Here is a 14,932-nt window from a genome sequence, read left to right as displayed (position 1 = left end):
ATATTATTTAAATTAAATTATACAGGTCATACTCTTTCTTTTTGAAGAGCTGAGGAGATGTCTGGCTTCTTTGACTCAGCGTAATTATTTTGAATTTTATCCATGTCGTGCGTACCAATAGTTCATTACTTTTCTATCTATCCATTAACATGTCAGTGAACATTTCGGTTGTTTCCACATTTGGCCTATTGTAAACAAAGCTTCTATGAACATTCAGGTAAAATTCTTTATATAGACATATATTTTTATCTTTTTTTGGAAAATACCTGAGAGTAGATTGGCTGAGTCATACACTAGGTAAATGTTTAACTTTTTAAGACACTGTCAAACTTTATTCAAAGTGGTTGCAAAGTGGCGTGTAGTGTTATCTCATTGTAGTTTTTATATGCATTTTCCCTTATGATGTTGAACAGCTTTTTGCATACTTATTTGCATACTTATTTGCTTACTTATATATCTTTTGTGGTAACATGGCTTTTCAAAACTTTTGCCCATTTTTTACTAGATTATTTGTCTTCACAATATTGAGGCTTGAGAATTCTTTATATGTTCTAGATACAAGTCCTGTGCCACATATGATTTGCAAATATTTTCTCTCAGTCTCTGTCTTGTTATCTCATACTCAACATATTTTCAAAAAGCAAAACACGTTTTGAAAAGCTAAAGTTCTTAGTTTAATGAAGTCCATTTTTTTTTTCTTTTAACGATTTGTTCTTTTGGTGTTATAGCTAAGAAATCTTTGCTTAATCCAAGATCATAACAAGTTTTTCTTTAGGTACTGAAAAAATCCCATTCTAGACATTTCTCCCAAGAGGACATATAAATGACCAAAAGACATATGAAAAGATGCTCAACTTCACTAGCTATTAAGGAAATGAAAATCAAAACCACAATGAGATATCACCTCATATCTGTTAAAATGCTATTATCAACAAGACAAGTAATAACAAGTATTGGAGAGGTTGTGGAGAAAAAGGAACCCTTACACACTGATAGGAATGCAAATTGCTACAGCCACTTGGAAAACAGTATGGAGGTTCCTCAAAAAATTAAGAATAGAATTACCATATGACCCAGCAATCCCTCTTCTTTGTATTTACCCAAAAATCTTGAAAACATTTATCTGCAAAGATATGTGCACCTCGGTGTTAATAGTAGCGTTATTCATGTTGTCTAAGACATGAAAACAACTGAAGTGTCCTTTGATAGATGATTGGATAAAGAAGCTGTGGTACATATATACAATGGAATATTTCTCAGCTATAAGAAAAGATGAAATACTGCCATTTGCAACACGTGCATGGATTTTGGGATTATCACACTAAGCGAAATAAGTCAGAAAAAGTTGAAAACCATATGATTTCACTCATATATGGCATATAAAACTGAAGGCAACAGACAGACATTGTGGGTCCCGGACCTAGCTGGTCCAAGGTCTGGATGTGATCCAGGCTTGCAGCTAGGAATAGAACCCTAGATTTAGAATGTTACATTAATGTAGTAGGGCGCATGATTCAGCTTATTGTATCACATGTGTGGCAGAATGCCACTATTGTACTCTGCTATAACTTTTTAGGACACTGTCAAACTTTATTCAAAGTGGTTGCACCAATTTTACATTTCCGTCAGCAGTGTATGTGCGTGCTAGTTGTTCTGTAGCCTTGCTAACGCTTGGAAGGCCAGTCTTTTAATTTTAGACATTTCGATAGGTATGTAGTGTTATCTCATTATAATTTTTATATGCATCTCCTATGCGGTCCCCTAGCGCAGAAGCATGCTTCCACAATTAAGTTGGTGCCTGCAGTTTCATTCTCAGATTGGCCCCTCATACGTTTTTCCACCTGGGCATCTCACCACTGAAACCTTCCCATGTGTCAGCTTGGTGCTGACACATGGCGTAGCTGACAGGATGAGGCGAGTATGGTCCACAGTGCTCCAGAAGATCCCCGGGTGGAGGAGACAGGGTTGGTATCACATGACCGCATATCTGGCTATGTGGACGCCCCCAGAGGATTGGGATGGAGAGCAGCCGCATCTAGAGGATGTCCAGAAAGCCCTGGAGATGTTGGAGCCAAATGTCCCTAGCGCTCACTGGGAGGCTGCAGGTCAGGTGACCTGGATGTTCCTGGTGGTGCTGTGGCAGGCCAGCCTGGAGATTCAGGACCGGGCTCAGCAGGTACAGCAGCTACGATGTCAGGAAGAAGCATTGGTAAGGTGGCTGGCAGCAGCAGAACACATACTGCGGGTCCCTGACAGGTCACCGCCATAATCCCAGTCTGGTAGCCCGCCGGTGACACCGCAGCAGGCACAGCCAATGATATGGCAGCAGGTTGAAGTGGAACAACCGTTGGCCTTGGTGGTGGGGAGCGGGGATAGTGCAAGCTGGCAGCACCCCCCAGGCTAAAAAGCATAACACCTTGATCCAGTATATCCCCCACTAAACTCTGGGACCCAACGAAACAGGTATGGCAGAGAGCCAGGGAGATGGTTCTGGGGTGGTTACTGCAGCTGTGGTATGACAGGGACGAAGGGACTGAATTATTTCTGGAAGAGATGGCTTAGCTGGCCTCCATAAGGGTGATATAGTCCCACAAGCAGCACCTCCAGAATGTGACACGTACGGCGTGGGGCGCGAGGTGCAGGTAATCACTCCCTGATTAACTCATGTCCTCTGCCCGGACAGTGTGGGCTGACCCGGGGAAGCTGCCAGAGACAGAGAGCAGATGGACCGTGTACTTAGATCTGGTCCAGATAATTCAGGAAATAGGCATGCGACAGATGGTATTTTGTGCTCAGTATACTAGCCCTGATGAAGAGGTATTTACAATCCATTTAAAGGACTTGATTTTGACTTCTGGCCCAGCTGGTACTTTTTGCACCATGGTGGCACTGTTGGTCCCTTACATGGATAGGTGGATCCACAAGGTAACGTCTGTAATGGCAAGGTTAGGGGATGTGGAAGTGAAACGCAAGGAGCGTTCCACCCAAGTGTGTGCAATACTGCCTGCCCGCACACCCAGACTGGCCAGTGCATGGAAGGAGGCACTGGACGGTGGCCAAAAAGGGGAGCAGAGCAGCCCTCAGCCCATTTGGCCATGAAAGTGAGCCACAGGCAAATGTGGTTTGATCTCCTCGCAGCAGGGGTCACTGCAGAAAAGATTGAGCACCAACCTAATGAAGTGCTGCTGGTGCTGTGGAATCAGTTGCGCCCTGACCAGCAATTCACTCCTATTCCCAGGAAAGTCACAACCTGTGAGGTGCGGCTGACCAATTATCTCCCTGATTAGGGATTTGTCTGGGACACCTGGTTAGCAGGGGAGCCGGTTGACCTGAGGCCACAGGAGCTGAATAAGGTTATGCTGTCCTTGTATGCTGCCGTGCTGAATATTACAGACATCGAGGACCAGTTGGTATATGAACTTGGACAACACCATTATGTAATGGACTTGGCAAATGCCTTTTTCTCTATTGCTATAGCCCCAGAAAGTCAAGAACAGTTTGCCTTCACCTGGGAAGGGTGACAGTGGACATTCCTCGTCCTTCCTCAGGGCTATCTGCACAGTCCTACCCTGTGCCATGGTCTTGTGGCTCAAGATTTAGCCACGTGGAAACAACCACACTCAGTGCACTTATAACATTATATTGATGATATAATGCTAACTTCTGATTCTCTTACAGAACTAGAAGCCGTGGCAACCAGCCTGTGAGAAGCTCTCACCAACTAGGGTTGGGCAGTCAATGAGGACAAGGTCCCAGGACCTGAGTTCTCTGTCAAATTCTTGGGAGTTGTCTGGTTGAGTAAGACAAGAGTATGCCAGAGGCAGTGATTGATAAGATGCAAACATATCCCTCATCTGAGACTGTGAATCAACTTCAAACCTATTTGAGACTTCTGGGGTCTTAGAGAGTGTTCATTCCCCATTTGGCCTCCTTGATGTGACCTCTGCACTGTCTAGTGTGACAGAGTACCCAGTGGGATTGGATCCCTGAGGTAGAAGAGGCCTTTAAGGCTACAAAGCAAGCTGTAGCACAAGCCCAAACTCTACGTGTAGTAGATCCAGCCCTCCCATTTCTGCTTACGGTGCAGGTGGATGATGCAGGGTTTGGATGGGTCTTGTGGCAGAAGCATGGTCCCCAGAAGGTGCTGATAGGCTTCCGGTCCCAGTTATGGAAAGGCGAGGAAGAATGGTATTCTCTGATAGAGAAGCAACTGGCGGCCATATGTGCAGTCCTTCTGACCAGTGAGGAAATCTCTGGCCCTAATCCCATAACAGTACAGTCCACATATCCCATGGAGGGGTGGCTGCGGTCCTGGGTGAAGACTCCTTGTACGAGAATTGCACAGACTCCTACTCCGACCAAGTTGGGGACGTACCTGGAGGAGTGGGCACAGTTCTCTGTGAGCCCCCTGTCAGGTCAACTGCACTCCCTATTGGGACCAGTGCAGTTGCAAGCAGAGCTCCTGGCGGAACCTGCTGAGATGGGAGGTACGCTGAATCCCTATGTAGAGGGTCGAGGTCCCATCCCTCAGGTTGCCTGGTACACAGACGGCTCATGCCATGGGCAGCCCCTGACATGGGCTGCCATGGCATTGCAGCTGTCCACAGAAATCTTTTGGTATGAGACTGGTGCTGGGCAGTCCAGCCAATGGGCTGAGCTTGGCACTGTGTCGTTGGTCCTCATGAATGAAACTGGCCCGTGCACATCTGCACCGACAGTTGGGCTGTGTATCAAGGTCTAACTCTGTGGCTGCCCTGGTGGGCTGCCCAGGAGTGGATGATAGACCATCTATGGGGCCAGGGGCCAGACCTCTGGAAGCAGGATCTTCAGCAGGGGGCCATCATATACCATGTCCCCGGCCATCGGCCATTATAGGCCCCAGGGAATGATGTAGTCGACGCCCTAGCATAAGGTTGCCCCATCCATGTACCACCGGTTCTGGCAGGTATTGGCCCCTGGCTCCACTAAAAACTGGGGCATGTAGGGGCCTGTACCATGAAACAAGTAGTGAAACAATGGAGGCTATTGTTGACCCGGGGATAAGCACAAGTTTCTATGTCATGATGTTCCTGGTGTACTGAGCAGCACCCAGAGAGACAGGTAAAAAGTACCCCGGGGGTGATGCCTTGTGGGGCTAAGCCACTCCAGGAATGGCAAGTGGACAGTGAGCCCAAGGTAGTGCCCTCCAGGCCAGATCCTGCACTGCAACCCTGTAGGGATGGAGTGTGGGCCCCAGGCCTGGCTGGTCCCAGGTCTGGCTGTGATCCAGGCTTGTGGCTAGGAATAGGACCCCGGATTTAGAATGCTACATTAATGTATTAGGGTGCCTGCGCCCAGCTCACGTAAGCATGATCCAGCTCATTGTATCATGCATGTGTGGCAGAATGCCACTATTGTACTGTGACATATGTGAGCCCATGCGGTCCCCTAGCATGGAAGCGCGTTCCCCGCAATAGAATCGCATTCCCGCAATAAAGTTGGTGCCTGCTGTTTCATTCTTACATTGGACCTTTGTGAGTTCTTCCAACTGGGCATCTCACCAATAAAACCTTCCCTTCTCAATCAGCTCGGTGCTGACAGACGTGACAAACAAAAAGAGACTCATGGACATAGAGAGCAGATTAGTGGTTACCAGAGGGAAGGGGGAGGGGAAGGAGGAGATATATAGGGGTAAAAGGGGTCATATATATGGTGACAGAAAGAAATTTAACTTTGGGTGGTGAATACACAGTGCAATAAATATATGATGTATTATTGAATTGTATACTTGAAACATGATTTTATTAACCAATGTCATCCTAATAATTTTAGTAATGAACAAACAAATCTTGTTCTGCTGTATTCTAGATTACATTGGTTCTAATGAGAAATCTGTTTTCATTTTTATCTTTTTCCTCTGGCTTCTTTTAAGATTTTCTCTTTATCTCTAGATTGAAGCAATTAATTGTGTGCCTTGGTATAGTTTTCCTCATGTTTCCTGTGCTTGGGGTTTGTTTATTGAATCTACACATTTACAGTTTTCATTAACTTTGAAAATTCTTGTCTTTTGTTTAGTTTTCCTGTTTTTTCTTTCCCTTGGGGATCCAATAACATATATATTAGACCACTTAAAGTCTTCCTTTCTTTGTTTTATTTTAGATGGTTTCCATTGTTATGTCTTCAATTTCACTAATCTTTTCTTCTGCAATATCTATATGCCATTAATCCTATGAAGTAATCATAGAATGAATTTTCATTTTTGTCATTATAATTTTCACCTCTAAAAGTTTGATTCAGTCTTATTTATTATTTGTATGTCTCCATATAACATACCTGCTCTGTCCTCTAATTTCTTGAACATATAAGATACAGTTACAATAACTATTTTAATGTTCTGATCTACTAATTCTATTATCTGTATAATTTCTTGGTCAGTTTCGATTGATTGATTATTTCCCTCTTATTATAAGTTTTATTTTCTAACTTCTTTGCATACCCAGTAATTTTTTATTGTATGCCAAACATTGTGAATTTTGCCCTGTTGGGTGCTGAATATTTTTATATTCCTATAAATATGCTTGGTCTTGGTTCTGGGAACATAGTTACTTGGAAATAGTTTGATCCTTTTGGTTCTTTCTTTTAAGCTTTTTAAAGGCAAGAAAAGAGCAGCATTTAGTTGAAGGATAATTGTTCCCTGTACTGACACAAGGCTTTTAATTATTCTTTCAAATGTCATGTGAATAATGAGGTCTTCCATACTGGCTTTTGGGAACAGGCATTATTCTTGGCCCTGAACCTGAATATTGTTCCCTCTAATCCTTTTGAGTGTTTCTTCACCTGCTTTCAGATAGTTTCCTTACACACATGAGCTGATCAATACTCAATTGAATACTAAAGGCAGATATTGTTTATCTCTGGAGTTCACTCTCTGTGCAACTTTCTCCTCTCTGACAGTCTGCCCTGGGAAGTCTAGAAGCCTCCCTGAACTAGAGACTCTATCGCCACAGTTCAAGGAAACTGCTGGGCTCTGCTTTGTTTCCTTCTTTCTACATCTTAGCCTTAAAACTCTGTCTAATTAGTAAGCTAGGGTACTGTAGAGATCATTTATTTCCCAATAATAAGGATCATTGTCCTTCATTGACTAATATCTGATGTCTTGAAAACAGTTGTTTCATACATTTTGTCCATTTTTTTAGTTGTTTCCAGATGGAATATAAATTCAGTCCCTATTATATTTTGGCTGGCAGTGGAAGTGTTAACTCCAAATTACATTTTAATGTTGAATCTTACTTCTCTAGTTTTGTTTTCCGGTTTTCTTTCTTTTTTTCCTACTTAGATGATAGATTTAATGTGGACATATGGGGAATGACAATGGCTAAACATGGGAAGAAATTAGAGGGAATGAGCTGAAAGATGGGAAATATAGTTAAAGAAAAAGGGAAAGAATTAGGAATGGAATGAGAACAGGCAGTCAAATGTCAAATCCTGGAGAAAGGAACTGATAGAGATTATCAAAGCCATTTGAAATCCCAAATCTTGCCTTTAATAGACATAATATGTAGTTGAAGAAGAATTTGAGCTGTTCTCTCCAACTTGAAAACTTTAATCTGTTAATGAGCTTTATTAATTTTTATTGGTCCTCATGGCAGACCAAAATGTAAAGTCTAAGAATTTGTCACCTCTGTTTCCCAGGGAGAAAAACACCAAAACTATTGAGTAAATGACAAACACAAAGTTACCCAGAGAATAGTGCCTGGGCGAGAACTAAAAGCCTTAGGTATATCTTTTTAATATTTTGTTCAAATGATTATCTAGCATCTTTCACCTTGGGGGAGAACTAGTTTTGGCAGAGAGGAAAACACACTGGACTTGGAGTAGGAGTCTAGGGTTGTAGTCCAACACTATCATTAATGAGCTATGTGACCCCGAGGAAGTTACTTCACTTTTCTAGGTCTCAGTTTCCTCAACTGGAAACTGGAATAAGAGCTCTGAAGGGAGGGGTCACTGTGAGGGTTAAATGAAATGATGCATGTCAGTTTTACACAGTGCCTGACATATAATATTACATGTAAGTTTCTGTGTATTATCGCTTCTAGAGAGATTTGCATTTTTTTTTTTTTTTTTTTTTTTTTTTACTGGAAGGCTGTCTTAAACACAAAGAGATGAATCTGCAACTATGAACTGTCAAATAAGAGCTGGATAGAGGACTGGCTTACTGGCTGGCCTACTTCTATTCATAAGGCTATCTTGGCCTTGGGCTTCTCCTAAATCAAAGAAATAAAGTCAAAAGACCTGAGAGTCACCCCCTAGGTATCTGAACTCAGACAGATTATTTAGCCCCTCTTCACTGCTAAATGAGGATAATAATAGCTATAATTTATTGAGCACTTGTTCTGTGTTGTCAGGTACTGCATTTAGCACTTTGCACATACTGTCATTTAATCCTCACAACCTTTTGTAATAATCTTCATTTTATAGATGAGGCAACTGAAACTCAGAGATATTAAGTAACTTGTCCAAGATTACACACAACACAAGTGGTATGGCTGGGATAAGCGCCAACTCTGTTCTAAGTCAATGCACATACTCTCATCCAAAATGTTATACTGCCTTCTCTCTGCATGTAAGGATTCCATGAACTAAGGGCTATAAATGTTAAAGCAGTGTGTAGCATATTGATGCCCTCACTAAGTTCTTCCTTCCTTTCCTTACCCAGAACATTCTTATATTAACCAAAACCTCACTCCCTATACAACACATCTTCCCTCAAATTACTCTCAAAGCAAAGGCTCTCTCACATAACCTACCTAATCTTACATTTCTTAGAAGGTGAGATGGGCCTTCACACAGGATTTTGCTGCCACATCTAGACTATAGTTCTACCACTTTGAATCACTTTGAACAACTCTCATGAGCCTCATACACTCGATGACAGTCTTCATGCCTCTCTGCCCATCTTCATCCCCATCATCTCCTTCTACAAAAGCCACTCACCTTTACTCATTAAAAATTTGGCATCTGATCTCAGGCATTCTCCACCCAGATTCTTTTCATCATCTATATAATTTCAACATCTTCACTGATGCTCTACCTAACACTTAAGTCTCATGGTTCCTAGATTTTCTTCCACTTCAGTCCACTTCGGAAACCTACCTCATGCTTCCAGTGGACCCAAATGAGGTAAGTCTACCGCGACCTATTTCTCCCACTGTTTGCAACTATACAGGTCAAAAAACAAAGAGCAACTGCATGAGAACCTTAAAAATTAACAATAGCAAGCAAATGAGGGAAAGGAACCAAAACTTGACTGTGTGATTGTTATTATTAAAAAGATGTCAATTTGAGTGGGCTATGGTATGCCAGATTAGACATTATGAGGTCCTCAACAATGCCCCATTCCATAAGTTGTTCCAAACCTTTATTGCTCATCTAAGCTATAACCACACCCCTCTTCACTTTGTGCTTAACAAATGGAATTCATCTTATAATACATAGTAAAGTAGAAACTATGAATTATCTGGTACTTAATAGGAGCTCAATAAACATGTAGTGAATAGATGAGTGAGCACTCTCCATTCTTCTGTATTTCACTAATACCAATAACAGTGTCTACATCCTTTACCCCCTTTCTTCTTGTCCTGAAGAAGTTTTGCTCAATATTCCTCCTTCCAAAGCTAGCGTCCCTGTCACCATTCATGGTTTCTTAATGCCCAAGGAGTCCACACTCCTTATCAGGACACTTCCAGCCCTACTTCCTCTCACCCCCTGTCACAGGGTCTGTTTGCCCTGCATTCACACCTGTCTCTGCCCTTTCTTTTACCTTGACTTTGCAAATTCAGTAAGTATTTAATAGCAATCTCAATGCCCATGAAAACTTCTCCAAACCTTCCAGCCAATGAAACTTATCATTGGATTTGTCAATAATTAGGAGGTTATTGGTAACATAAAAACAATTAGGGACCTTTGGGAAAACAGATTCAGTGCACAGGACAAATTGAAGCAGAATGAAGGGCAAGTTACACAATAATAATAAGACATTATTTACTTTTTCACTCATTCTTTGACAGTAGACAGAGTAGAGTTTTCCAGAGGCTATATGGGATATATATCTCAACAAATTGAATGCATAAGCCAACATGAGAATCCAGCTATCTTTTATTAAACCAAACATTAAAGACACTGGCAAAAATGTAAAACAATGCTCTCTTTTCATTGATTTTTTTTAGGAAAATTATTGTTATTTTTTATAAAAATATGTTATTTGTGTTAACATGTGTTGATTTTATTATTGCTATTTTAAAATTAAGATTTTTTAGAAAAATTTAAAAATTTTTTGGAAAAAATTTACATATTTTTGAAATTTCTCAGTTTTAATTTCTAATACAATATACATCAATAGGTATCATCCACACAAACAAAACAGTTTGGGGTTCTCCATAACTTAGGAAAAAGGGGTCCTGAGGTAAAAAAAAGTTTGAGAAACACTCCATTTCAGGATTGCTAAGCAGAGCTGTAGGCCTGCCTGAATCTGTGTATCACATATTTGAAAAGGAACTGGTTACTCAGTTTTCTTCGACAGCATCTATTGGTCTTGCAGCAAGAGGAGAAACAAAGTTGAGTTAATCCACTGCTGGAGGTGGCAGAGTTGTAGTTGGACTAGGTCAGGCTACCTTGTTCTTCTAGATAAGGAGCATAAGCCTGTCATCTTAATAAATTACTCTTCATATTTTGTAAGAATTAGAAAGATTAAGAGGTTTCTTAATCCTGAACTTCTTTTTTCCTTCACAAATCTTTTTTGAATCATTCTAATCTAGTTAATTATGTACTTAGAGTATTTTTTCTACCTTCTTATTTTTTAGCTCTTATGTTCAGTGACATAAACAAAGACCATCTATTCAACTTCATGGTCTGATCTGTCTCTGATATACCCACTCCTGAGTCACTTCAAATAATGGAGTCTGTTAAATTATGTATTCATTCTCACCAGATTATAAATTTCCATACAGCTTGGATATTAAATTAAGGATTCCTGATGGAGATGGGCTGTTGATAATGATTATGATGACAGTGACATTGATTTATTGATTCATTTAACACATATTTTTTGAGCATTTAGAATGAGACAGACACAGTCCAGACACTGAAGATTCAGCAATGAATAAGAGGCAAAGATCCCTTACTGTTGGTGTTTACTGTCCAGTGGGAAAGACTGGCAAGGGCAAATAACTGAAATAGAAGGTATAATAGATCATAATAAATGCTAGAATGAAAAAAAAATCTTGGTCTACTGCCACACCACCCTGAATGTGCCCGATCTCATCTGATCTCAGAAGCTAAGCAGGGTTGGGCCTGGTTATTACTTGGATGGGAGACCACCTAGGAAGACCAGATGCTATAGGTGTAAAAAAAAAAAAAATCTTGGGAGATGGTAGAAGAATTGGGGTTATGTATGTAAATGCTAGATGGGGTGGCCAGAGGTCTCACAGAAAAGGTGTCATTTGAGTAAAGACCTCAAGGAAGTGGTAACAAGAGAGAAAAGTGATTCAGATAAAAGGAGCCACAAATCCCCAAAGACAGGAAAGTAACTAGTGTATTGATGAACAGCGAGGAGGCCACTGTTGGTGGCTGGAGAAGAAGAGAAGGAGGTAGAGGGAGAGAAAGAGGAAGTAGGGGGCAGGGGAGTAGAGAAAGAAGAAGAGGAGGGAGAGAAGGATGCAAACATGGCCAGCAATAAATAAGCCATAGATATGCCAGCTTCTCCCCTCACATTACCTGCTGTAATTCTTTTTTTTTTAATTGAGATATAATTGACATTCTTTAACCTGGTTTCTCCACCATACAAGGTTCATTCCATTTTTAGCATCTAATGGAAGCAGGAAAATGGAAAAACCTAAAGTTCAACAACAGAGTTTAAATAAATTATGGTATGCTATGTGACCTTGAAAATTCATAGCTCTGCACAACATTTATAACTTAGGAAATGCTTATATCACTAGATAAAAAACATAGGACTCAAAGCTACATAGCTAATTTGTTTAAATGCCTACATATATACATCTTTCCTCCTTCCCAGATAATTATACTGTAGTGTTAAAAGTGCTTACCTCTAGGTGATTGAATTACAAGCATTTTTATTTCTTTTAATTATTTTCTAACTTTTCTACAATAAACATATTACTGTCATAATCAGAAAATGATAACATTTAGAAGTGAATTAAATAATTCAGTCCAGTATCATTTGAATTAATAAAATATTTCAACTCTTTTATTTATTAGGCATCTTCAATATATTAAGGGTGATTTAAAATACTCCGCTGTTAACATTGTTAAGATCTGTATTACAACATGAGTCTATAAGATACTACATTTATTTGAAAATCATATAATTGACTTTATACCATATGCTACATGCTTTAGAACAGAATTAAATTAACAAATTCATCTTGGATGGCATTACTATGATTAATATATTAATTTCCAAAATATTATCTTAAGTAAGTCTGTCTCAAAGATTGTATTATATGTAAAAGACCAAGAACTAGTAGAAAATCAAGACGCACAGTGATAAGTTACTGTCAAATCTCTTGATTATTTTTTTTGACCAAACACCTTTTCTAAAAGACTATAGTGTTTGATACTGCACATGAACCTCTTTAATTATTTCAGTGTATTGATTTTAGAATATACTGAAATGATAAAGCAAAACATATTTTATGTTGTATAACCTCTAACTTCCACAAACCTCAAAAAATAGAACATTACCAGCACCATGGATTCTCTCCCTGTGATCATTTTCAATCCCTGACCTATCTCCCTTCCCAAACTTAACCAATACTCTGACTTCTAACACCATAGTTTAGATTTGTTTGAAGTTTATGAAAACAGAATGGAACATGAATTTTTTATATGTCTTCTTTCATTCAATATTATGAGGCTCATCTATGCTGTTTGTTTTGTGTAGCTGTAACTCAGTTATTTTCATTGCTGTATTGTAATCTCTCATATGAGTATTCCACATTTTAGTTATCCATTCTACTGTTGATAGACATTTGGGTTGTTTCCAGACTGAAACTATCATCATCATCATCATCATCATCATAACATGTTATTACTGTTTTGTGTGCTTAGATAGAAGAATATCTTTTATAGCATGTTAATATTTAGTTAGCCGCCTTGGTCTTAAATTCTGGCTGCACATTAGCATCACCCTGGTGCCTCAGTGCCAGTTCCACAGGTAATTTTACTGAGATGGGGTTAAAACTACTGAGCCAGCTGTTGAAATCCCTAGACAAAAGAAAGAGAAATCTAGTTCAGGGAATTCTGAATGAATTGTTTCCAGAAAGAGGACAATAAAATGCAATGTAAAAATCAAGTTGTGTCCATATTGACTTTTCCTTTATTTACTTCAATATTTAAAGCCAACAGACTACCTATCTGGCTTTATAGCATTGTAATTGGCCTCCATATTATTTTGAAAATTCTCCAAATTCTCAAAGTTACTTTAGATATGTTTTAAAGATACATGTGTCATGATTTGGCATACTCTGGGTGGGAATTAAACTATCAAAAATTTAAACAGATACTGATATGGAGTCCCAGCTCCATAAATATTCAAAAAAGCAAGAGTTAATTTTCTGTGGTCTAGATCACAGCCTGGTACTAAATGAAATCAACTTAATAATTATCATTGCAACTGAAAATTTGGTTGGTATTTTTCATACCCTGATTTTTTAAAACTTTTTTGGAACCATGCCCAGGAGCCATCTTGAGAATATATTTCAGAGAATGAAAAACAAAAATGAACAACATGGCTGTATAAAGTACAGCAACGGATACCATTGAAATATCACAAAACTCTAAAAATATGTTCTTCTAGTTCAATCTCCAATGTGCACCGGTAGATAGGAAAGAACAGAGGCAATTCTTTTGTGATATGTATAGAGTATGTTAAAACTTAACATTGTTTTTATGTAGTCAGGTAGTTGAACACCTTCAGTTTGTAGGGTTAATTGTTTTAAGGTTCCATTTGATCCTGAATAGAACTCCTTCACCAGCCTCCCCTGACTTGATGTGAACTCAACCACTTAACCAAAAATCATTATTTGAACTTTGACCATGTTTCGAGATTCATGAAAGCTTCTGTAGGCATATAAAGACCCCATTCTTGCCTTCAAGGAATTTACAGTCTTTGGAGGTGGGGAAGGCCTATACTCATACAAAGAAAACTAAGATCGTAAGGCCAAGTATGATGTGTCAGAAGAAACCCAGGGAGCTAGGTATTCTGTAAAGACTTCCTGGAAGCAATAAGCATGAACTGAGTCTGAAAGGATGGTCAGACTGCTAATTGTCTGGCAGGAAGGAGGAGGGCATTTCAGACAAGAGCAAAGGTGCAGAGAAAGAAAGGGGCAGATGTTAAGAGGACAATAATCCTGTGAAAAATTTTGTTGGAGCTTGAGATTCTTCTAAAGCAGTAGTTATTAAAGATTTGTGATTGTGACTAAAAGCAGAGCAGATGATATATATACATAACACAACAGTTCCATATTCCTGTATAAGAAGACCTTATTGACAGAAAAGAATTAGGGACAATTAGATACTCAAGATGGTAACAGCTAAGCAACTTGATAGAAGCAAAAACAGTTAAGAAATAAAATTCTAATCAAAATTTCCAAAATATATGTATTAATATCAAAAAACAGCAGCAATTAAAATCCATGACCATCTTAAGTTCACTCTTATGGTGCTGTTAATGCTCTTCCCAGGTGCGCAAGCAGGAAACCTGGAACTCATCTTCCATTCGTTTCTTATCAGCCTCCTACCTGTGATCCATCCAGCATCAGGTGCTCTCAGCTCTGCCTCCACCCTAGATCAAGCCAGCTGGTTTCTCACCACCTTCCAACTGGTGAGATCTTAACCTGCTTAACCTTCATGCCCTTTGCCCATTCTTCCCACT

General features: G+C 39.6%; 1 pseudogene; it reads left to right on the top strand.

Moving 5' to 3' along the window:
* Positions 1-11,261: 11,261 nt before the first annotated feature.
* On the top strand, positions 11,262-11,380 carry LOC112473612 (annotated as a pseudogene).
* Positions 11,381-14,932: the final 3,552 nt, after the last annotated feature.

The sequence above is a fragment of the Pteropus alecto genome, unplaced genomic scaffold, assembly GCF_000325575.1.
Source record: "Pteropus alecto unplaced genomic scaffold, ASM32557v1 scaffold109, whole genome shotgun sequence".
NCBI classification, from domain to species: Eukaryota; Metazoa; Chordata; class Mammalia; order Chiroptera; family Pteropodidae; genus Pteropus; species Pteropus alecto.
This window is presented reverse-complemented; position numbering and strand designations above follow the sequence as displayed.